The sequence below is a fragment of the Schistocerca nitens genome, chromosome 6, assembly GCF_023898315.1.
Source record: "Schistocerca nitens isolate TAMUIC-IGC-003100 chromosome 6, iqSchNite1.1, whole genome shotgun sequence".
Classification (NCBI taxonomy): Eukaryota; Metazoa; Arthropoda; class Insecta; order Orthoptera; family Acrididae; genus Schistocerca; species Schistocerca nitens.
The window spans coordinates 387,177,977-387,201,654 of record NC_064619.1 but is presented as its reverse complement, the minus strand read 5'-3'; positions in this window follow the sequence as shown (position 1 = coordinate 387,201,654).

The window sequence follows — 23,678 nt, the reverse complement described above, 5'->3', positions numbered from 1 at the left end:
CGCGACAGGCGTGAATGGAGGGTCGAATGGAGACGTGTCGTCTTCAGCGATGAGAGTCGCTTCTGCCTTCGTGCAAATGATGGTCGTATGCGTGTTTGGCGCCGTGCAGGTGAGCGCCACAATCAGGACTGCATACGACCGAGGCACACAGGGCCAACACCGGCATCATGGTGTGGGGAGCGATCTCCTACACTGGCCGTACACCACTGGTGATCGTCGAGGGGACACTGAATAGTGCACGGTACATCCAAACCGTCATCGAACCCATCGTTCTACCATTCCTAGACCGGCAAGGGAACTTGCTGTTCCAACAGGACAATGCACGTCCGCATGTATCCCGTGCCACCCAACGTGCTCTAGAAGGTGTAAGTCAACTACCCTGGCCAGCAAGATCTCCGGATCTGTCCCCCATTGAGCATGTTTGGGACTGGATGAAGCGTCGTCTCACGCGGTCTGCACGTCCAGCACGACCGCTGGTCCATCTGAGGCGCCAGGTGGAAATGGCATGGCAAGCCGTTCCACAGGACTACATCCAGCATCTCTACGATCGTCTCCATGGGAGAATAGCAGCCTGCATTGCTGCGAAAGGTGGATATACACTGTACTAGTGCCGACATTGTGCATGCTCTGTTGCCTGTGTCTATGTGCCTGTGGTTCTGTCAGTGTGATCATGTGATGTATCTGACCCCAGGAATGTGTCAATAAAGTTTCCCCTTCCTGGGACAATCAATTCACGGTGTTCTTATTTCAATTTCCAGGAGTATATTTTTAAGTAAACCTCAAGACTGTGGATTGAAACAAATGTCAGAAATTTGATTTTTTACTATATTTAGAATCGCAAATCATCTGAATTTGTATTAAACTTACAGTTCCTAGTCATACTTCCATGTATATGATCAGCCTCTGTATGTCATCAGAGTCTGGAGACTGGTAAAGAAGGTCGATGTTAAAGGCACTCTGTGCAATTACCATAGATTTGTCACTACATAAACTCACAACAACAAGCAGGATTCACAAATAACCCCGATTATACAGAAATTCTTAAAACTAGCCCCTGTAATATTGCCATTTTTCAAACACTACCGAAACTGTACTGCTATGTATCGGGGTCAGGGCGCAGTGGACAAATAGCAGTGCTGATGCCATTAGAAGTAAGACTACGTGAGCGGTCAACACCATGTAACAATCAGCACAGAGTCCTTTGTATCTGTACCCAGTTAAGCCCCTTCAAAACAGGGTATCATAACTATAGACTCTTCTGAAACTACTGGAGGGGACTTGGAAATGCAGTTAAGGCCCTAGACCTGATGAAGGGAAACTCCTGATCTATATCTCTACGTGGTAGGGTGTGGGCAGCGTCACTCCATGTGATGGTTAACGTAGACAGCTACCGAGGGATAACTGGGGTAAGTCACCACCCCAGCACTAGCTGAGCAGGGCACCCTCTTGCCCTGGAAATGTGCATCCTTTCCAAAGGCGGAAGAACCATCTGATGGTCAACGGCATAGGATGTGGAAGGCAACAGGTACCACCACATTAAAGAACTATGGTTACCCCAACCCCCAGAAATTCCGACTGTTTTCCAATTGGTGGTTCCCTGTTCCTATCATCTCCTCCCATCTTTTAAGATGTGCCATAAATTTCTTCCCTCCCCCCTCCCTCAGTTCGATCCAGTATCTCTACATTTCGTTACAAGTTTTTCAGTAACAGGAAGTGAAATTTGTAACAATATTGCTATAACATGGAGGGCAATTTGTTAAAATTTTGCTGTGCTGTGGGAACGATTTGTTACAGTTTGCTATGATTTGACGTGGTTTGTTACAAATTCCCTTTAACAATGGCGACATGTTAGCCAATTTGTTACAATAACATATAAACTGATGACAACCGCAAATCCTTACATTTTGTTACAAGGTGTTGCCCAGAGTCACATGCAGTTTCTTACCAAAACAATGCCAAAAGTGGCAAAAGAAAGAACAGTGTCTCTTGACTAAAAAGGATCCAAGTAAATATGGAATACATTTCAACATTGAACAGTGATAATGTTAAAAAATGGAAACTTTTCTGCTAGTAATAATACTTATCGTTTCGCATAAATCTACAGTTTAAATAATAAAGAAAATATTATTAGTAACAGAGTAAATATTTTAATGTGAATTAATTTTCAAATTTATTGTTGTCAAGCACAACAAACACAGTGAATCGGTACATAAAAGAACAATACTTATTTAGCTCTTACTGTAACTTAGTAGAGGCAGAATATTATTCTCATTTTTGACTCTAATCCAGCTGCACCTAATTTTGGATACAAAAGATCTCACCAGATTAGGTTGAAATCTCGACGAAATATCCACAGGAACCTGGGGTTCTTGCAAAAAAGATAAGGTGAACCTAAGTTTGTGCTGGAAAAAGCATTACGAGTAATTAGGGACAGCTATTCCATAACAAGAAGGAGAAGAAGAAGAAGAAGATACATTAAGACACATAAAAAAGACGTCAAAGCCAGAGGAAATGAAGTAGTCATAAACGCAGAAAGTGGAGATATTTGGAGAGAAGACCAGGGCGATTTTGATGAGATAAATGATGATGATGATGAAGAAAGTGACGATGAAGAAAAATATGAGTATAATGAGGAAAAAGAGGAAAATGATGATGATGATGCAGAAAGAAGATAAAAGGATTATTATGAGTTGAATCTGACGTTCACAATTGGAAGGCTGTCTTCAACAAATCGCCAGCAGATATCGATTATGTGCGTTGCAATAATCTAAATTTAATTGGTAGAGCGATTTGTGTTCTTTCAAGCTTTGAAACGATACTTCCTATCGAAAGTAACAAAGTGAAAAACTCGGTTACAGAATGAGAAGCTGAGTATGATAAAATTCCATCAGTTGTGTTTTAGAGCACATTCGAAAGATCTCGGAACAGTTTACATAATTATTATTTTGGATTTCACATGCTGAGCAACATGCACTGTATCTACAGAACAGATGGCAAGAGACTGTATTCGATTGTAAAGGAGAATTGAATGTCTTGGGTGATATTAGATGCTGGTCATCACAGATAGTAAGGTATTAATAGATGCATGTATGTTCATATTGTGTATTGTCTGCACACAAAATGCAGTTCATGTCAGTTAGATTTTATTAAGGCAGATACAGGTGTTGAAACCTTGTTAGCAGTTGGAGATGTTACTCGAACAGTAACAACCTACTGTTTGGCACAGAAATTATTTTAATAAGTGGTGAAGGTGAATAAATACGTTCAATTGTGTGATGAAGAAAAGTAAATGTAGTGTTATTGTAATAGATTTATATCCAGAGTAATTTTTGTTTCATTTTTCCCCTTCCCTCTTTGATGTAATTTATTGTCGTAATAAGCAAATAATCTGAAGAATAAAATAATAGTTTTATGTATATTAAACTGTGCATTACTTCCCGCAAGAAGATTAAAACTGATACTGAGATTGCAGCTATACTCAGAATCATTTAAAAACAGACTTAGGTAAGGATCATCTCAAGATGCTGATTCGAATGCAATATCCATAATTGAAGGTGAAACAGAGAGGGAAGGGATTTACTGACGAAAGCAGAACAGTATTTGACGTAAACATGGGAGGATTATAAAAGAGGGAGATGCAATTTACTTATGAGAAAGTACAGTATTTTACATAAAAAATTGGTGGATGAAAGTACGAAATAGAGAGAGCGAATTTACTAGTTAGGAGTATGTGGAAATAACGTACGTGATTTTTTGAAGCATGCCTTCCCATGAACCATGGACCTTGCCGTTGGTAGGGAGGCTTGCGTGCCTCAGCGATACAGATGGCCGTACCGTAGGTGCAACCACAACGGAGGGGTATCTGTTGAGAGGCCAGACAAACATATGGTTCCTGAAGAGGGGCAGCAGCCTTTTCAGTAGTTGCAGGGGCAACAGACTGGATGATTGACTGATCTGGCCTTGTAACATTAACCAAAACGGCCTTGCTGTGCTGGTACTGCGAACGGCTGAAAGCAAGGGGAAACTACAGCCGTAATTTATCCCGAGGACATGCAGCTTTACTGTATGATTAAATGATGATGGCGTCCTCTTGGGTAAAACATTCCGGAGGTAAAATGGTCCCCCATTCGGATCTCCGGGCGGGGACTACTCAAGAGGACGTCGTTATCAGGAGAAAGAAAACTGGCATTCTACGGATCGGAGCGTGGAATGTCAGATCCCTTAATCGGGCAGGTAGGTTAGAAAATTTAAAAAGGGAAATGGATAGGTTAAAGTTAGATATAGTGGGAGTTAGTGAAGTTCGGTGGCAGGAGGAACAAGACTTTTGGTCAGGTGATTACAGGGTTATAAATACAAAATCAAATAGGGGTAATGCAGGAGTAGGTTTAATAATGAATAAAAAAATAGGAGTGCGGGTTAGCTACTACAAACAGCATAGTTGGATAAACTGAAACAACCAGAGGTTGTAGAGAGTTTCAGGGAGAGCATAAGGGAACAATTGACAGGAATGGGGGAAAGAAATACAGTGGAAGAAGAATGGGTAGCTCTGAGGGATGAAGTAGTGAAGGCAGCAGAGGATCAAGTAGGTAAAAAGACGAGGGCTAATAGAAATCCTTGGGTAACAGAAGAAATATTGAATTTAATTGATGAAAGGAGAAAATATAAAAATGCAGTAAATGAAGCAGGCAAAAGGGAATACAAACGTCTCAAAAATGAGATCGACAGAAAGTGCAAAATGGCTAAGCAGGGATGGCTAGAGGACAAATGTAAGGATGTAGAGGCTTGTCTCACGAGGGGTAAGATAGATACTGCCTACAAGAAAATTAAAGAGACCTTTGGAGAGAAGAAAACCACTTGTATGAATATAAAGAGCTCAGATGGCAACCCAGTTCTAAGCAAAGAAGGGAAGGCAGAAAGGTGGAAGGAGTATATAGAGGGTTTATACAAGGGCGATGTACTTGAGGACAATATTGTGGAAATGGAAGAGGATGTAGATGAAGATGAAATGGGAGATAAGATACTGCGTGAAGAGTTTGACAGAGCACTGAAAGACCTGAGTCGAAACAAGGCCCCAGGAGTAGACAACATTCCATTAGAACTACTGATGGCCTTGGGAGAGCCAGTCATGACAAAACTCCACCATCTGGTGAGCAAGATGTATGAGACAGGCGAAATACCCACAGACTTCAAGAAGAATATAATAATTACAATACCAAAGAAAGCAGGTGTTGACAGATGTGAAAATTACCGAACTATCAGTTTAATAAGTCACAGCTGCAAAATACTAACGCGAATTCTTTACAGACGAATGGAAAAACTGGTAGAAGCGGACCTTGGGGAAGATCAGTTTGGATTCCGTAGAAATGTTGGAACACGTGAGGCAATACTAACCTTACGACTTATCTTAGAAGAAAGATTAAGAAAAGGCAAACCTACATTTCTAGCATTTGTAGACTTAGAGAAAGCTTTTGACAACGTTAACTGGAATACTCTCTTTTAAATTCTGAAGGTGGCAGGGGTAAAATACAGGGAGCGAAAGGCTATTTACAATTTGTACAGAAACCAGATGGCAGTTATAAGAGTCGAGGGGCATGAAAGGGAAGCAGTGGTTGGGAAAGGAGTGAGACAGGGTTGTAGCCTCTCCCCGATGTTATTCAATCTGTATATTGAGCAAGCAGTAAAGGAAACAAAAGAAAAATTCGGAATAGGTATTAAAATTCATGGAGAAGAAGTAAAAACTTTGAGGTGCGCCGATGACATTGTAATTCTGTCAGAGACAGCAAAGGACTTGGAAGAGCAGTTGAACGGAATGGACAGTGTCTTGAAAGGAGGATATAAGATGAACATCAACAAAAGCAAAACGAGGATAATGGATTGTAGTCAAATTAAATCGGGGGATGCTGGGGGAATTAGATTAGGAAATGAGACACTTAAAGTAGTAAAGGAGTTTTGCTATTTAGGTAGTAAAATAACTGATGATGGTCGAAGTAGAGAGGATCTAAAATGTAGACTGGCAATGGCAAGGAAATCGTTTCTGAAGAAGAGAAATTTGTTAACATCGAGTATAGATTTAAGTATCAGGAAGTCGTTTCTGAAAGTATTTGTATGGAGTGTAGCCATGTATGGAAGTGAAACGTGGACGATAACTAGTTTGGACAAGAAGAGAATAGAAGCTTTCGAAATGTGGTGCTACAGAAGAATGCTGACGATTAGATGGGTGGATCACATAACTAATGAGGAGGTATTGAATAGGATTGGGGAGAAGAGAAGTTTGTGGCACAACTTGACTAGATGAAGGGATCGGTTGGTTGGACATGTTTTGAGGCATCAAGGGATCACAAATTTAGCATTGGAGGGCAGCGTGGAGGGTAAAAATCGTAGAGGGACACCAAGAGATGGATACACAAAGCATATTCAGAAGGATGTAGGTTGCAGTAGGTACTGGGAGATGAAGAAGCTTGCACAGGATAGAGTAGCATGGAGAGCTGAATCAAACCAGTCTCAGGACTGAAGACCACAACAACAACAACAACAACATAACTTTGATATGGAAATATCGTAATATTGTGAGGAATAGTTGAAACCTTTTGACCATACAATTTGAGATGTACCTTTTGCATTTCTTGCTTTTATGTTTTCACTTTCTTCAAAGGCAAAGAGAAAAGGTGAAGCGGTAGCCCAGCGTCGAGCCTGCCCCTAGCGTCATGTATTTTTGATTTGCAAGTGTTAAAAACCATAAGATGTTTTCACTGGTCCTTGGTAAGAGAAAGGTCTCGCTCTCTGTTAATGAATGAAAGTAGACGCACGTTATATTAGAGCGAAATCAGCGGTAGCCATTGTGGTTGTGTTAAGAAGTAGAAAGTCTGTAGTATCAAGTGCATCGAAAAAAGAATATATTACTATTTTACTAACTGAGAGATTATAAGAGTCATTTTTCCAAGTAGTACTGCAACACATCAAAACCCAAGAAGCCCACCTGTGCACTACGGAGTTACCACGAAGATCCATTTACCATATTATGGATACAGTCAAGATTTTGTAAGTGGATACGTCGATCGGACGTAGTATTATTAATTGGTAAGCATAAATCTGCAACAAGAGAAAGACTATTTCATTTAATGAACCTAGTATGAGAAGATTCTTTACCCTTTTAGAGGCATAACTGAGCTTATTGTGCTAGTCCGACACGCCGAAAAATTAATTTCATTATTTTCATATATCGAAACATTTATTGTTATACTTTCTTATTATTTTATAAAGTGTCGTTAAGTGACAGGCACGATACGTAGAAGGCAAAAGTGTTAGTACTAGTATTGTTAAGACAATGAATATACATGTATGTTAATAATTTCTTTATGTTCCATGGACTCTAATGACGTGACAGAAACGATGGTGTAGTACTGGAAGAATACTACTACTAATAGTAATAATAATAAATAAATTTATTAGAAGGAAAAAGAGAGCAATACCAAGAGTGGACACCTAAAATTACATTAGAGGAAAGTACCAATTACAACAGTAACGTAGGACTGTGCAATGCATGTAGCGAAGCACCTATATCCTTTCCAGAACCTAAAGCTCCATAGGTTGATGCAATTGCAATCAAATAGAGAGAATGGCATTTCTTTATCAGTACGAAAAGCATGTTTAGTGAACAACAATTGAGATTACAATTACATATAGCTGTACGTGCGTTCTATCGCGCGAGAAATAGCGCAGGAATAAAATCGAAACATAGAAAATATTAATTCTGGTAACTGCGGAGGCGTAAAGATTTCTAAAATGGATGCACAAAACAATAAGGAAATGCCATTTCAGAATGAAAATATCAATGTAGTAGATTTGCATTTGCAAAACGTAACAATGAGTGTTTTGGAACCGTCAAGCGGTGATTATTTGGATGACGGGCGCTACATGGTTGTTGCACTCGACGCCCGTGTATACGGAACATTTCATTACAATCAACACGTTGATTACACTAGACGAAAGTAATGACACCTCAAGGCAAAGGAATATTTTAAATGAAAGTAGTACGCCTAGTACAGACGCAGATGCTGACAGAGTAGGACAGAAGTGACTAGGGAAGATATGCAAGCCTTATTTTGAGCCTTAACAGAGACATTACAAACATACTTGAACGGGGTGAAAAAAGACATGAACGCAATGAAAACAGACATAAATTTCAGAAATGTCATATTTAAAGACCAATTTGAACACAGTAGATTAAAAAACGACGAGTTTAGAAACAATACAAACAAACATGACCACAGTAAAGTCGAAGACTGGGAAAGTAAATACAGACATGTCACATATATCCTGTGAAGTAAAAAATTTGCGCAACGAACTCAATAATCTGGATGCGAAGTTCACACAGCAGATTTCGCGAATATCCTCGGAGATGGATAGTAAAATTAACGAACAAATACAAACTGCAGTTTACGATATGAGTGAGAAATTAAAATGCACAGTGGAATAAAAATTTGAAACACTCACATGCACGTATGGGCAGGAGCTATCCAGAATCAGAGAAACTCAGGGTAGTTTACAGGTAATGCAAAGGAATACGCAGGTTAACATAGATAATGTACAATCAGAAGTAGCGACTTACCAGAAAATATATTGAAAATCACTGTGGAGATAGGATTACATAAGTCAGAACATAAAAAAATCAACTCAGACACTTTGCAACTTACGAAACAGTAAAAGATAATACAAAATGAGAAACCACAATGTTCATGTTGCATATACAAACAGCGTACTTGTGTTGAAGCGTTAAAAGAAGTAATAGGGGACAAGGAAATAGAAATTAAAAAAAATTAAATGAAACAAGTAGAACAAAGATTAATGGACGAAATAGTTAATAAACAAAGTACGGTAATATCTTCACTGGGGGCAGTAAGTGGAGCAACAAACAGCCGTCTGCCAGTGAGAGAAACCAGTGGACAACAAGGCCAACCCACACCAGTATTGGGACAAGGGGGTACTACCCCAAGGTACCGTTATCCAAGATGGCGGCCATGATGTCACAGACACACCCCCAGTGACGTCAATCGAGATGACGGATTTTGATGGGAAGTTTGAATTTGGTGGGAAGAAGGTCAATTGGGCTACCTCCACTAACCTAAACCCCCTCCCTCTCAAGAAATGGCGGGAAGTTCAAATTCCACCATGATAATGCGTCACACCTAGTAAAATGGCGGGAAAAATGGACTTGACTTTATTAAGTAACCAATTTCAAGCTTGTCTGTTCGCCACTGGGTCTTGACTCCAACTGGCTTAGTTATATCGTCACAAAGAGAGAGTACCACCGTGATGTCATCCAAGATGGTCGATTTAGGTGGGAAGATACGACACTTGGGCTACCCTTGGGCTATCCCCGTAACGTAACCAAACCCTCCCCCCCTATATAATGGTGGCAAGTTCAAATTCTAGCAAGATAATGCGTCACACCTAGGAAAATCGCGGGATGATAGGTCACTTGCACTTTCGCTACCAGCCTAAGAAAATTGTGGGAAGAAAGCTCACTTGTTCTAACCTCAGCCACCTGACCACCAGCTCCTCGTAGGAACTGGCGCCAAGTTTGAATTCTGGCAGCAAAGAAAGGTCACTTGCACTTTCGCTACCAACTTAAGAAAATTGTTGCAAACGATGCTCACCACCACCACCACCACTAAGTCACCAGGCCGCCACCTCCTCCTATGGGTTGATGGTAAAAGGACTCAGCCTCCATTAGGATGATGGAGAGAGGAAGGAGTGTAGTTTATTTATTTTTGGGCATTTTATTTAGGGATGGAGTATATTTATCACAGACCTCGAAGTTGTGGCAGAAAACGAACTGTTTGGCAATGTACTAAAACGTGTTAGAAAACAGTGTTTGAATCAGGAGCAGATCATACCATTTTCTGGAGAGGAGGGGGGTTAGGTTAATGGAGGTAGCCCGAGTGTCTTATCTTCCCACCAAATCTGCCATCTTGGATCACATCACGGTGGTGCTCTCTGGTGGCGACGATATGAACTAAGCCAGTTGGGGTCGAGACCCAGTGGCGAACACACGTGCTTGAAATTGGTTACATAATAAAGACAAGTTAATTTTTCCTGCCATTTTACTAAGTGTGACGCATTATCATGGTGGAATTTGAACCTCCTGCCATTTCATGGGAGGGAGGGTGGTTAGGTTAGTGGAGGTAGCCCAGTTGACCTTCTTCCCACCAAAGTTCTAACTTCCCGCTAAATCCATCTTGACTGACGTCACCGGGGGTGTGTCTGTGACATCACGGTCGCCATCTTGGATAATGGTACTTTGGGGCAGCACCCCCTTGTCACAATACTCAAGCTGCGCGACTGCGTGCCGACGCTCGACGCGAGCAACGGCCAAAATTTTTTGAGACAGAGATTTAATCATTGCATGTAAATAGGGCTCCTTCCTGCTGGGCAGTGTTGTTAATGGACAAGAGTTTAATAAAACACCTACAGTTTACTGTTTTTTTTAAGTAAACAAAGCGAACGCACTCGGTAGCGTTTGCCCGAGCTTTAGGAACGTACTGCCTAGGACTGGGACAGGAACCCAAACGATCAAGTATGTGGGAGGACACACAGAAGGCGATGCCCTTCTGTGAGCTACAGATTCTTGGAGTTGTTAAAACTAACGAAACGGTGCGGTTCGTGTTAGACACGAGGGAAATAAACAAAACCATCGTTCCCATAAGAACAAGGCTAGAGAATTTAGAAGAGCAGTTATTAAAGTTTTGAAGTTATTTAAATCTTATGGCGTTAGGTACTTAACATCCCTCGATTTGAATTTTATTACATGAGAAGAGTAGAAAGTAAACAGCTTTCATAAATGCCGGAAGGAGCTATCAGTTTAGGGTGCTACCTTTCGGATTAAACGTGAGCGCTGGTGTATTTATTGAAGCATTAGGCAGAGTACTTGGACCAGAACTGCTTAGCCGAGTTACACTCTGCATTGATGACCTATTAATTGCGACCCAACCATGGAATGAACACATAAGTATTTTTGAAAAGGTTTTTCAAAAATTTGGTGAAGACGATGTCACAGTTAACTATAAAGAGTCTGAATTCGGAAAAGACAAAATAAAATTCTTGGGACATGTCATTTCACCAGTAGGAATTGTACCTGACCCCAGTAAACTAGATGCGATAAGCAGTTTCGCGACACCATACACAAAGAGACAATTAAAAGATTTTCTGGGACTGGCCTCGTTTTTAAGGAAATTTCGGCAACAAAAATTGTTAATAGCATTTCTATTAAACTTACTGCGTAAAAACCACACTTGTTTGTGGACTAAGGAATGCGAAAATGATTTTCAGCAGATTAAGCAGGCGCTGATTAACGCACCTATCCTCAAACATCCAGATATGGAGTTGGACTTCTGTTTAAGCCACGGTGCTTGTTATCAGGGGCTCGGTGGGTGTTTGTTTCTAATAATAACAAAGGAAGGTAAAGAAGAAGTCAATGTAATCAGTTTTGCTAGTAGAACCCTCACGGAATGTGAAAGATCTTCTGTAACTGAATTAGAAGCGTTAGCGATAGTTTGGTCATTTCGCAAATTTCAATATTACCTTTGGGGAAAACATACTAAAGTTGGCCGTTATCAAGTGTGTCATTTCTTCTTACGTGTGAGTTGTTACATAAGAGAGTAGCGAAGTGGTGCATGTATGTTCAAGAGTTTGATATTGAAATAGTGTGCATAAAAGGGGAACAGAATGTTTTGGCAGATGCACTACCACAGTTACCCCAAGGCCTCACCGATTTCCTGGAGTTAAAAGAACAAACGTCAGATTTCACTTTTAATAAATGATGGAACTTCTAAACCATATTATATCAAAATGTGCAAAAATATGCTACACTTGCAGGAAGAAGACCATAGATGGAGCGAGGTAATAAAAAGTTTGCATGCTAGAACACACGAACACTTAGAGCAGAATTACATTACACATAATGGCGTCCTTTTTAATAGAAGAGATCGACGAATGGATACGTGGTGTGTGTGCATACCTCAGGAATATGAGGACAAAGTAATTCAACATACGCACCGCACATGGGGACACTATTGCTTGCTGAAGTGTGCTGCCAAAATTTTTACGTATTGTTATTTCCCTAATATGAAGCGACGTATAGACCAAGTTATCAGACACTGTGCGGTTTGTCAAAAGGTCAAGCTTCAGAACAGGGCATGTCATAACGTACTACACCTAATAACAAAGCAACCAAGGGATCTTGTATCCGTTGACGCCGCAGGACCTTACCCCAAGACCGCGTCGGGTTCAAACAAATCGTAGCCCTGTATGATGTTTTTAGTAAGTAACTCCAGCTATATGCTGTCAGAACAATTAGGTCTAGACTAATTATATGGTGGATTCTGGAAGACTAAATACCACGCGTTCGGAAACCCCACGCAGTACTAACGGGTAGCGAGTTAAATTTTACACGTGACCAATGGAAATCAATTTTTAATTCACAAAACATACTTCATATTTTAGTGTCCAAGTTACACTCGTAAGTAAGTTCCGTCGAAGGACGCTTTCGTGATTTTAATAGATTTATCCGGACATATATACCACAGAATCAAAAGAAATGGATAGAATACCTGGGTCCGTTTCAAAGTATGGTAAATGACCTACCACACGCTTCTACAGGGTACACAACGACCGAACTTACATTTGAAAAAGTGGAACTAGATGAATGCGAAAAACCGACAGTTAAATTAGGGCACAAAGACGGAGCCTTAGTTGAGAAAGTACGACAAGCGCTAATAGCATTGGAAGATCAAGCTCAAATAAGGAAAGGAATTTACGATAGGAAACTGAAATTCGTAATAGAATTCCAAGTTGAACAAGAGGTACTACTAAGAACTCATCCCAGACCATCGAATTTAAAAGCATTTAATAAAAAAATGGCAATTATTATATGTTGGTCCACATATTATTGTTGACAAGCCACATCCTTGGTGCTACTTGATAGGAAATACAAAAAATGGTAAAATAAAAGGCATGTATCCACATAAAGATTTCCAGAAATTTATTGAATGAAAATTGAAGTCTCTTTCTTTCCCTGTCTCTTGTATCAATAAAACACATGAAGGCAGGAGGTTTGTCGCCCTTTGACGAATAAACCGACTGGCCCTCAGTTACTCTCCAGCTAGAGGGCACTATACTTATGTTTCCGGTATCCTCTCCGCCTTCTGCTATCCTGTTTAGCCAATGAGGAATGTTCAATTTTCTTTTACTGTCTAACATGCAAGAGTGACATGCAACCTAGTGATTAGAAATTTTCCTCGTATTTTGATATTGTACCTTCTTAAGAATTAAATAGCTGTAGAAACAAAGGAAACCTTTTGATATTTCTTAAGGAAACACGGAAAATACAACAAGAAGTAAAACAACTGTACGTAATACTGAACGAGTGAAAATCATTAGATGACGTAGTCATACTGCATCTTGCGCACAAACTTGTATAGATATACGAGTAAACGAGAGCAGCGAGCGGTGAAATGTATTGAGACGCGCAGCCGCGCTTAAAGCTGAGCGTATAATAACAACTTATGTGAAGCGGCTAGCAGCTGATCGTAGTGGTAGAGTAGGTAAAGTGCAAGATCAGTATCACCTTTAAGGATAGCCGGGTACGGAAACTATTTTGCAATTTAAGCGAGTCGGCGTCCACGGCGGGCAGCCAACTGAACAAAACATAAGCGATATGAAATGGAGTACCCATCAGCTGCTTACAATAACGTAAATCAGCTACACAAACAAAACGAATACTGACATTTATTCCGAAGTCGGAGACTATACCGTAAAGAACACTAATTTTAAGAGTATATCATTGGGTTAAGCGTATGCGGTTTTAAGAAAAGGAGCGCATCGACATAAGTAAACTACAAGGAACGTAGTATACGCCCAATTTGTGAACTTAACATAGGCTATTGAATGTACATAGTTATAAATAAGTAAAAGATTCAAAGTAGAAGAGAATATACACAGGAAATGACCTATCCGACTATATACAACAGGATTAAGAGAAGTTTTCAAGGGAAATAGTAATATATGCACTTAAAAGAGAGCAATTACCACAGAAATTAAGGACTAAGCGATTTACATACGACACGTTAGTAAGCGAAGGTAAGAAAGGTAGAGTGAAATATGCACATAGAACAATGCATGTGACTGAGACGTAATCTATAAAACAACATACCGTACAAGATTTAGAGAAAGCAGCAGTTATGCACTTGTAGAACTACACTACTTTAGAGACAACATTAGAAGTAGCGGGCTTAATATGCAGGGAGAATACAAACCCACAATTTGCTATTACAGAACTCACTTATGGTAGTTGCTATTAATTACATGGTACCTTATAGGAAAATCATAAACAGCAAAATAAAACTGTGAACATGAATCGTACAAAATGCGGGAGGTAAGCTGAGAAAATACGAAAACAAACCAATACGCACACAACGCAATTACATGAACTTTAACAAAATAATTGAGAAGCAATATGGAGAAATTAATGAAATTTCACTGCTGGAAAATACTAGGAAGTACAGAGAGTATGAAAGACTTTAGATTCAACTGGATGTATTAAGTATTTAATCTACAGTGGTGTTGACATATAATACATGGCGTGAAACTAGGAAGAGAATGAAAGTGTATGAGTTTATTTATATGGGTGGGAAGAAATAAATAGGGAGGTGGTGCCAGTGTAGGAACCCCACAGGTAATACATGGGTATAAATGTAGATTTATGTGGAACTTTTTTAGTGAATAATTATATGGGTAAACAGTGATAAATATGCACATGATCATTACAGGGGTAACTAGGAAAGGGCCACGAAAGCGATGTAAGAAAGAATAGATTACATAGTTTTAAGTCTTAGAATGAATGATTGTGTGAGAGTGGAAAGCGAAGTGTCGTGCATGTACGATGAATAATTGTGAAAGCGAACATCTTGAAGAAGCGGTGAAGAGTAAAGAAGAAACAGTGAAGTCAATAGTACAAAGTTACACGGTACATGTAACGTACACCACAGCACAGTAATTCGCCAAACATAAATCAGAATGAAAAACTACTTAGTATGAAAACTATTTATGCAGAGAAACAATATTTTCTACACTGAGTTCTTTACACACGCAGAAGCGAAAGAAGTACCTTTGGTATGAGCACGTTCTTCTTTAGAGGGAATGAATTATTAGTGGAATTACACATGTCAAAAATACAATAAAATTACCGGTCACACTGTACGAAGGTAAACATGTATATGTCGTCGCACCAATAAGGCAGATATACAGCTTGAAATATGTGAACATGAATGTGAAATATTACGACGACTAACAAGCTATGAATAGTCAGGATTGTCAAGGGATAAAACATTCCTCATACCCGCTGCACTTTTAAATATTGTACATAGTATGAAGGATAGAACAAGTACACTAACGACGTACTACAAGTAACAGTACTAGAAGTAGCTTGCTCTCTGAAGCAGACCCAAGGAAATCCCTTTTCGTCATATAGTGAATAATACTGGAACGTTTTTTCTATGTGTAGTTGTGAAGATAAAAATGCACAGGAGGTCAGTTCTGCAAGAGGGGAAAGGAAAATGCAAATACTCAGAATAAAAGCCATATTATTACTAATTTACAAATTAGTGTGTAAGATAGTGTCGGTCATGAAGTCTATGAATGAAATGCGAGTGTGAATTGTACATTTATTTGTCAGATTTATTATTGTCAATGTCCATGTCTATGTAAAATGTATGTATTTTTGTCAGTTTTATGTGAAATTTTATTCTTGAAGGAGAACCATTTTTTATGTATGTGAAGTGCAGCACTATGAAGAGTAAAATCCTCGCACGTGTGAAATGATACAAAAATAGTAAGTCCTGATAATAGCGAAAATAATTGCTGAGCGATGATAAGAGTAAACGCTACAGTCTAGCGAAGTGAATACAGTGAGTGCGATGCGTGTGCAACGGAGAAATCAGAGGAAATTCATGAGAGGACAGCCTAACTGCAATTGACAACGAAAGATAATGCCGAGTCCTGCAGTGCTGCCGTTACATCTAATTTTGCTGGCAGAAAACTTCGTCCAGGTGCGAGAGAGATATTGTGTTCTTCGGGTTGAGCGTTGGAGCTGAATCCGTCGTATCCAGTCTCCGGACTGGAGGGCATTCTCGACACCGACTTCTAAAGCCTGAAGCGGCATTACAATGAATTCGCGGGCAGTGTTGGTGCTCACGTGGCGCTTGAGTCACTGCGACGGGCGCGTTAAACAATGAGCTGCTGCTGACCATAAGTACAGCGAACAATGAGACAGCGTGTGCCGAAAGGACACCGTCTCAAAATGGCCATTGAACAGAAAGCAAATGAGAAACAATTTTTAAAACAGGGTGAAAGGACAATTTATGAAATTTAAAATTTTCCCCCTGTTCATACCATATACGTTAACAAATGTAAGGTAACTAACAGACTAGGACGGTAGCACAACATGGGCGTGCAATTATGTAATATAAATACATGTTCATGTATTTATGCGTATGAATCTGAATTGGACAAAGAAATGAAGCAATGTACAACTATATCTACGTGATTACTCTGCTATTCCCAATTAAGTGCCTGGCTCAGAGATCAATGAACCACCTTCAAGCTGTCTCTCCACCGTTCCACTCTCGAACTGCGCGCAGGAAAAACGAGCGCTTAAATTTTTCTCTGCGGACCCTGATTTCTCTTTTTTTATCGTGATGATCGTTTCTCCCTATGTAGGTGGGTGGCAACAGAATGTTTTCGCAATCGAAGGAGAAAAGTGGTGATTGAAATTTCATGAGAATATCCCTTCGCAACGAAAAACACCTTAGCTTTAACGATTGCCACTCCAGTCTGTCTGTGGTGTTATCTCCCTAATTTCGCTATAATACAAAACGAGCCGCCCTTCTATGAACTTTTCCAATATCATCCGTCAGTCCCACCTGATGCGGATCCCACAACGCACAGCAATACTCCAGAATAGGGCCGACCACTGTAGTGTAAGCAATGTCTTTAGTAGATCTGTAGCACCTTCTAAGTGTTCTGCTAATGAATCGCAGTTCTGTTTGCTCTACCTTTTGTGTTAGCAGAAGAGCCAACACCTTTTTACGAGTGGAGGCCGAAATGCACGCGTTTTAGCTCACGCAGGCTGCCGTTAGGAGGGAAGAACTATACTGACGTGAGGTCTGGAACATGACAAGGAATGACAATTCAGAAAGCGGACGTAATTAGTTTGATACTTAACTTTAATCCATTAATGATGAACGTCGCTCTTGACGGTACGTGATTCACAATATTATCTGTTCAGAATACATTCTTGAAATAATTATAGTAACTGAATATGGCGCCTTGCTAGGTCGTAGGAAATGACGTAGCTGAAGGCTATGCTAAACTGTATACGGTATACGGTAGGGGCGCATTTGCGATGTACTTTTGCATTTCTTCCTTTTATGTTTTCGTGTTCTTCAAAGGCAAAGATAAAAGGGGGTTGTGAGAATAAGTAAAATATCTCTATTTTTATGCGCATCGATGCAAAGAATATATTATTATATTACTAACTGAAAGATTGTATGAGTCATTATTCAAAATAGTTTGAATTACACCGAAACCCAAGAAGCCGACATTTGTGCTTCAGAGTTGCCAAGAAGATCCAACTCCCATATCATGGACACTGTCAAGTTTTTGTTGGCGTATACGTCGATCGGGCGTAGTATTATTAATTGGTAAGCATAAATCTGAAGTAAGAGAGAGACTATTTCATTTAGTGAAACTAATATGAAAAGATTCTTTACTCATTTACAGGCGTAGTTCAGCTTACTGTGCAAGTCCGACACGCCGAAAAATTAATCTCATTATTTCCATATATCTAAACATTTATTATATTATAAACTACATACTGTTTATTATGTAAATTGAAGGGGGAGGAAGGAGAAAATAAAGGAAAACGAAGGAACTGATGATATCAGCTGTATGGGGACCTTACGCAGAATCGGCGGCGACGAGTGAAAATGTGTGCCGGACTGGGACGCAAACCTGAGTTACTAGGTATCTGCGTTAAACACTGTGCATCCCGATACAGTGTTCATAGCTAATTCTTGGAGTATCTCAGTAGGCTCTCTGATCGACTCACATTCGCACCTAGCGCCACCTATCTACAGTCCCCGTTTATGTCCTCGAATCTACTTTGAGATTCCAGCAGGAGGTCTACCAATTTTGTGTATCCGGACTGAAGGTTGTGGATTCAATACCCATCGAAGCTCATACGTTAAATGAATGCGTGCTGTCTGTTCTTTCGGACATGACCTTTTGATTTATTACTTCTTTACTACTAACTCTACTTGCGCCACGTTTGGAAGACAGTAGGCACACATCATTTGATGTACCTCATCATTCTACAGCAAGTAGTTCAGGAGATACTAGGACATAAACGTCAAACTGCGTGAATATGAAACTACAAGACGAAATTCGTTACACCTACAGGAGAAATTTGTGTTCAAATAAGCTTGAAATATTTTAAATATGTGTGAAATACATTTTGGAATGTGTATATGTGAGCAAAGCCACGGGTAAAAAGTTCGTCCTAAACCTCTAGCAAGATGTCAGCCAAATTTGGAGAACATATCAGTGACAATCCGGAAAGAAATATTGTAGAGGTAGCAACCAGGAGCCTCATATTTGGGTTTGCGTGATACTGTAGAGAGAGAAAGGGTGAGGAGATGGACGAACAGCTGGGGGGGGGGGAGGAGGAGATAAGCACAGATTGGAGCAGGAGGAGAAAATGAACAGGGTTAGGGAAGTGGAATATGGACTAAGAGAGGGGAGATGGAGAGAGAAAGGGAATAGGAGGATATGAAGAGAAACAGGAGGGAGGAAGATATAGGTAGAGAGATGGTAGAGGAGGAGATGAACAGAGAGAAGAGAGAAAGGAGATAGACAGAGGGTGGTTGGTGGAATAGGTGGACAGAGAGAGGTATAGGATGAGATTAATAAAGAGAGGGGAGGAGGAGAAGCAATTAGAGGCGGAAGGAGGAGATGGACAGATGGGGAAGGAGGAGATGGACGGAGGGGGGGGGGGGGAGCAGATTGACGTAGACAGGGCGAGGAGGACATGGACGGTGAGAGGGACAGAAGGAGATGCAGAGAGAGGAGGGGAGAGGAGATGGGCAGAGAGAGGATTGAAAAGGAGACAGAGCAATATAAGTTTGGAATAAAGAAATATTCAGGCGAGGCCATGTTTCTAAGCTAGTGCTACAGCTATGTACAATTTGGAAAAGGAATTTCTTATTCTCGTAAGCGTATAATGACTAATAACTCTTGTCTGGATATAACCGACGTTGTTCACTGCGTGTTCAGCAATTTATTCTCTGAACAAGTACCCTCAGGAAGTTCCTGGCCAACTGCAATGTGTACTCATATGTGCATCTACGCCTGTTGCACGACACTGCTGGCACATTATATCCAAGACGAATGTGTTGGTAGTACTTCTGTATTCTGTGGTTAATATTCATCATTTCTCTTATCGTGTAGATTGTTATTAGGTAAAACTGCATAGTGAACGACTGCTTAAAGTACATTAATGTGCTTTTGATTGGTTTAACGACGTACATGCAGCGGCGTAATTTTGTATGCAGCGCACATTTGGACAGTATGTACCACACAAAACAAAACAAAAAAGTATGAGAACTAGACCTAAATAAAGGAGAGCTGGAAGTTACCTGCCGATGTGAGTTACATTGCTGGGAACATCTTACTGATTTATGTGTTAGACTGTGATCACGAAGTTTCAGGATATCTTTTTGTCATTACTCACTCGACGTCCCTCCTGAACGACGTGGATGGCACGTTTCGATTTACAAATGCTGGTGTACGTGCTGTATCAGCTTCATATGTAATGCAATGGTAAGTTACTCTGTAATGAAAAGCATCTGGTACAGTTGCTTTGACATTTCATTTTCCTTACATCATCTTACTTTTGCCGTGTATACCACGTTCGAAATGAATACTAGATTCTGTGATTTGTTATTATACAGTTTTTGGAAGAGAAGTTGCCCAAATCTGACATGGATGAAAAGATTTGCTTCACTGATATAATCTTCTTCATCTTTCCGGTCCAATATTAGCTCTAGTGAAGAATTAAAGTGGGTCATGGTTCTGCCGACAGTACCCTTCCACTTATTCTTCCAAAGAAACATTACAGATAGAGGACGTCCATTTTATCTGTTTAGACATTACGACATCCTGTTCACAATAAACATGGTTCATCAGAGAATGTGCAATATTTTTCTTATACGTCTATTCTACTTATCTCTTTTCGCCGATGGAATTCCTGAATCACTATTCAGAACGTATTTCCAGGAGTTACGAAATTAGCACAGGAAATTAAATTCTGCTGGAGCACCCAAAGTTTAATAGAATCTGCTAAGTTCCAGTGAGACGCCGAATGCGATGTAATAATGGAATGGTGTCACACACAAGGTAATGAAACAAGATGCTCACCGAGACGGAAGGATGATACAGCTGTGGAAGGAAATGGGTATTCATCCAGGGCTAATTTCATTCAGTAGTTGAATAACAAGGAAACGAAGACTATTTTCCAAGATGTGAAAGGCAGGACCACTTTAAAGACTTTACTGGTGCATGCTCTGTGTAAAATAATTATGGGTAAGCAGGTGAACAAAACTTAACGTTGTTTACGTCCAGTCAAGGAGTGTGGTTCGTAATAATGAAGCTTTACAGTTCACACGTACCTTATGCTTACTGCTTTCCCATCCATACAAGTTTATTTTGCGTCTGCTTGACAGTTTCAGTTTATTTCACCTTTCTTACATTTCTCGGCCGTTCTTTTTACTTTGCCATTAGAGATGAATGAATCTTCTTCGACGAGTTTTCGTTGACGCGAGTGATAACCACGGTTGTATTTTGTGAGAGAATTTCTATCTGTTTGAAGGCAGCGGCGTTTGTACTTTTCCCTGACGTAGAAAGTAATATTAGTTCCTGGACACAAGTAAATAACGTTAATATCTACCTCTACATCCATACTCCGCAAGCCACCTGACGGTGTGTGGCGGATGTGCGTTGGCAGATGTACGACGACGTTCAGTAAGTAATGCAACACATTTTCTTCTAGGCCACTTTCAAATGAAACATTGCGGAATTTGTGGCAAGACATCGTGGAATATTTCCGCTTTGGCCCCTATAGTTTCAAGAGTTTCCGTTTTGTTGTTACGCTATAGGTAGTCTTCAAAATGGCGTCTATGACGTAGGTTCATTCCAAGCAATGAGCTTTCATTGAGTTTCTTTTGGAGGAAAACCAGAGTACTGCAGATACTGATAGGCACTTGCACAATGTCTACGGAGACCTAGCAGTGAAGAAAACCCCGGTGAGTCGTTGGACAAGGCATTTGCCATCATCGCAACAATGTCGCGCAGACTTGTCCGATCTCCCGCTGACCGGCCGGCGGCACGCACGTGTGACTCATGGTTTCCGACTTCCATCTGTTAGGCCCAATGACGGATGCAATCCGCGGGATGCAGTGCCTGGGTGATGGGGAAGTTACTGATGCAGGAAGGCGCTGGCTGCGACGTCGTCCTGCAGAGTAGTACAATGCGGGCATGCAGCTCCTTCCAGTAAGGCGGCGTAAGGCCGTCAGACTGAACGAAGATTATGTTGAGAAATAGTGTTCCGTAGCCAAAACAGTGGCGAATAATATGATGCATTGGAATCTTGAATAAAGCCAACTCGCTGTCAGAAAAAAGTATGTTACATTACTTATTGAACACACCTGGTATTATTCGTTGTTGGAACCATAAATGAATTTACCTGGAGCCTCATATGGTAAGTCAATACTAGCGCATCTGTCTTCGATAAAGTGGGAATAAGACAGTCAGAAAGTGATTGCTTTGGGGCATTGTGTGGAACTACATTAAGGGAGAGTGCTAATGTCTAAGAATCGCGATATCGTCCACCACAAAACTCGAAATACCACCCAGAGTTTCTTACAAACTTTCATAGTGCAACTATAGAAAAGATAAACTTCACCCTCACACTTTTTCACGTCTATATTGTAATGATTATCATTTGTGCTGACATCTCGATTTCATTGTGAAGGCTTATTACAGCATACTGATATCATTAAATTTGAAACATTATAGTTGTATGAGATTTCTAAAAATTATCCTATTTAGACGTCGAGAATACGAACCAAACTAAGGACATCAGCGGACAATCCTTCTCTATTGTATCGCTAACAGATAACTTAAGAGATTCGAGGCTCATCGGCTGAATACTGTAGTCTTCTGAACAACTATAGAGCGAACTACGTATGCCCCGTAGCCTACTCAACAGGAAAGGCCACTATATGCCGTCAAAACCATTAGAGAAATTTATTGCACTTCCAAAAATAAATAGATATGCTCATAAATAACTTAATGAAAGGTATTTGTTGTGGAAGGGTGAAACTTAACATCGGATGTGCCGCAAGGAAACTTAATATGACGTCTAACGTTCTCATAATACAAAGACGATTTATGAAATAGGTTGTGCAGCACAATAAGATTGTTTTCCGACGATGCTGTTCTCCATAGGTAATTAGCATCGTTGAGCGCTTGTAACGAAATACAGATTTCGAGCTGTATTTGCTGTTGATGTAATGCATCTGAACTCCCTTTCAACATGAAAGTTACAAGAACGCCCTTTAAACGTGAAAGTTACAAAATACTGTCTATGCCACAGAAGAAGAACTAGTTGAAAGATTTGTAGTGAACATCCTGAGCACGCCAAGTCCACAAATTTTTGGGTGTATATTTTAAGAAGCTGCATGAAATGAGAACAAAACTTAAAATCAGGAGTAAGGAACGCGAATTTAAGACGTAGAAATTCCGGAAGAGTCTTTGGAACATATAGTACATATGCAATGAAAATACCTTAAAAAACTCAGGTGCTGCCTGTCTTCCAGTGTTTACAGTCCTTGTCGAGCAGGCACAAAACTCGGAATCGAGTTCAAGAATGCGCTGCTAGGGGCGTGACAGAGCTCTCTAGCTCATAACAAAGTGTGACAGAAATGGTTGGGAGGTTAAATGAAAGTCTCTGGAAGAAAGGACAAAGTACATCTCCTGATACTCTGTAAGATAAATTTAGAGGACATGTGTGTGAAAAAGCCAGTGCGTCCATTATGCTGCCAGCATTGTGTAACTCACATAGGGATGATGATAATAAAATAATGGAGATAAGGATGCGTACAGAAACATACTGGCCGTTATGTTTTCCTCCCACATTTCGTACAACTATTAGCACAGAGCATCGGTGACATTAGCACGACGTATCCTCCAGCTTACCCTGTACAGTAGCTGGCGCAATAAGCGCGGTGTCTCAGATAAGGCGTTTCTCTCTACAAAACTGATAGTGACAGGAGTATTTATTTAAGGTTCGCAGGAGAGCTTCTATGAAGTTCGGAAGGTAGGAGACGAGGTACTGGTGGCATTACAGTTGTGAGGACGGGTCGTGAGCCGTGCTCGGGTAGCTCAGTTGGTAGAGCACTAGCCCGCAAAAGACCCGAGTTCGATTCTCGGTCACACAATTTTAATCTGCCAGAAAGTTTCATAACAGCGTCGTATTACTGCATAAAATACTCATTTAAGATCTAAAA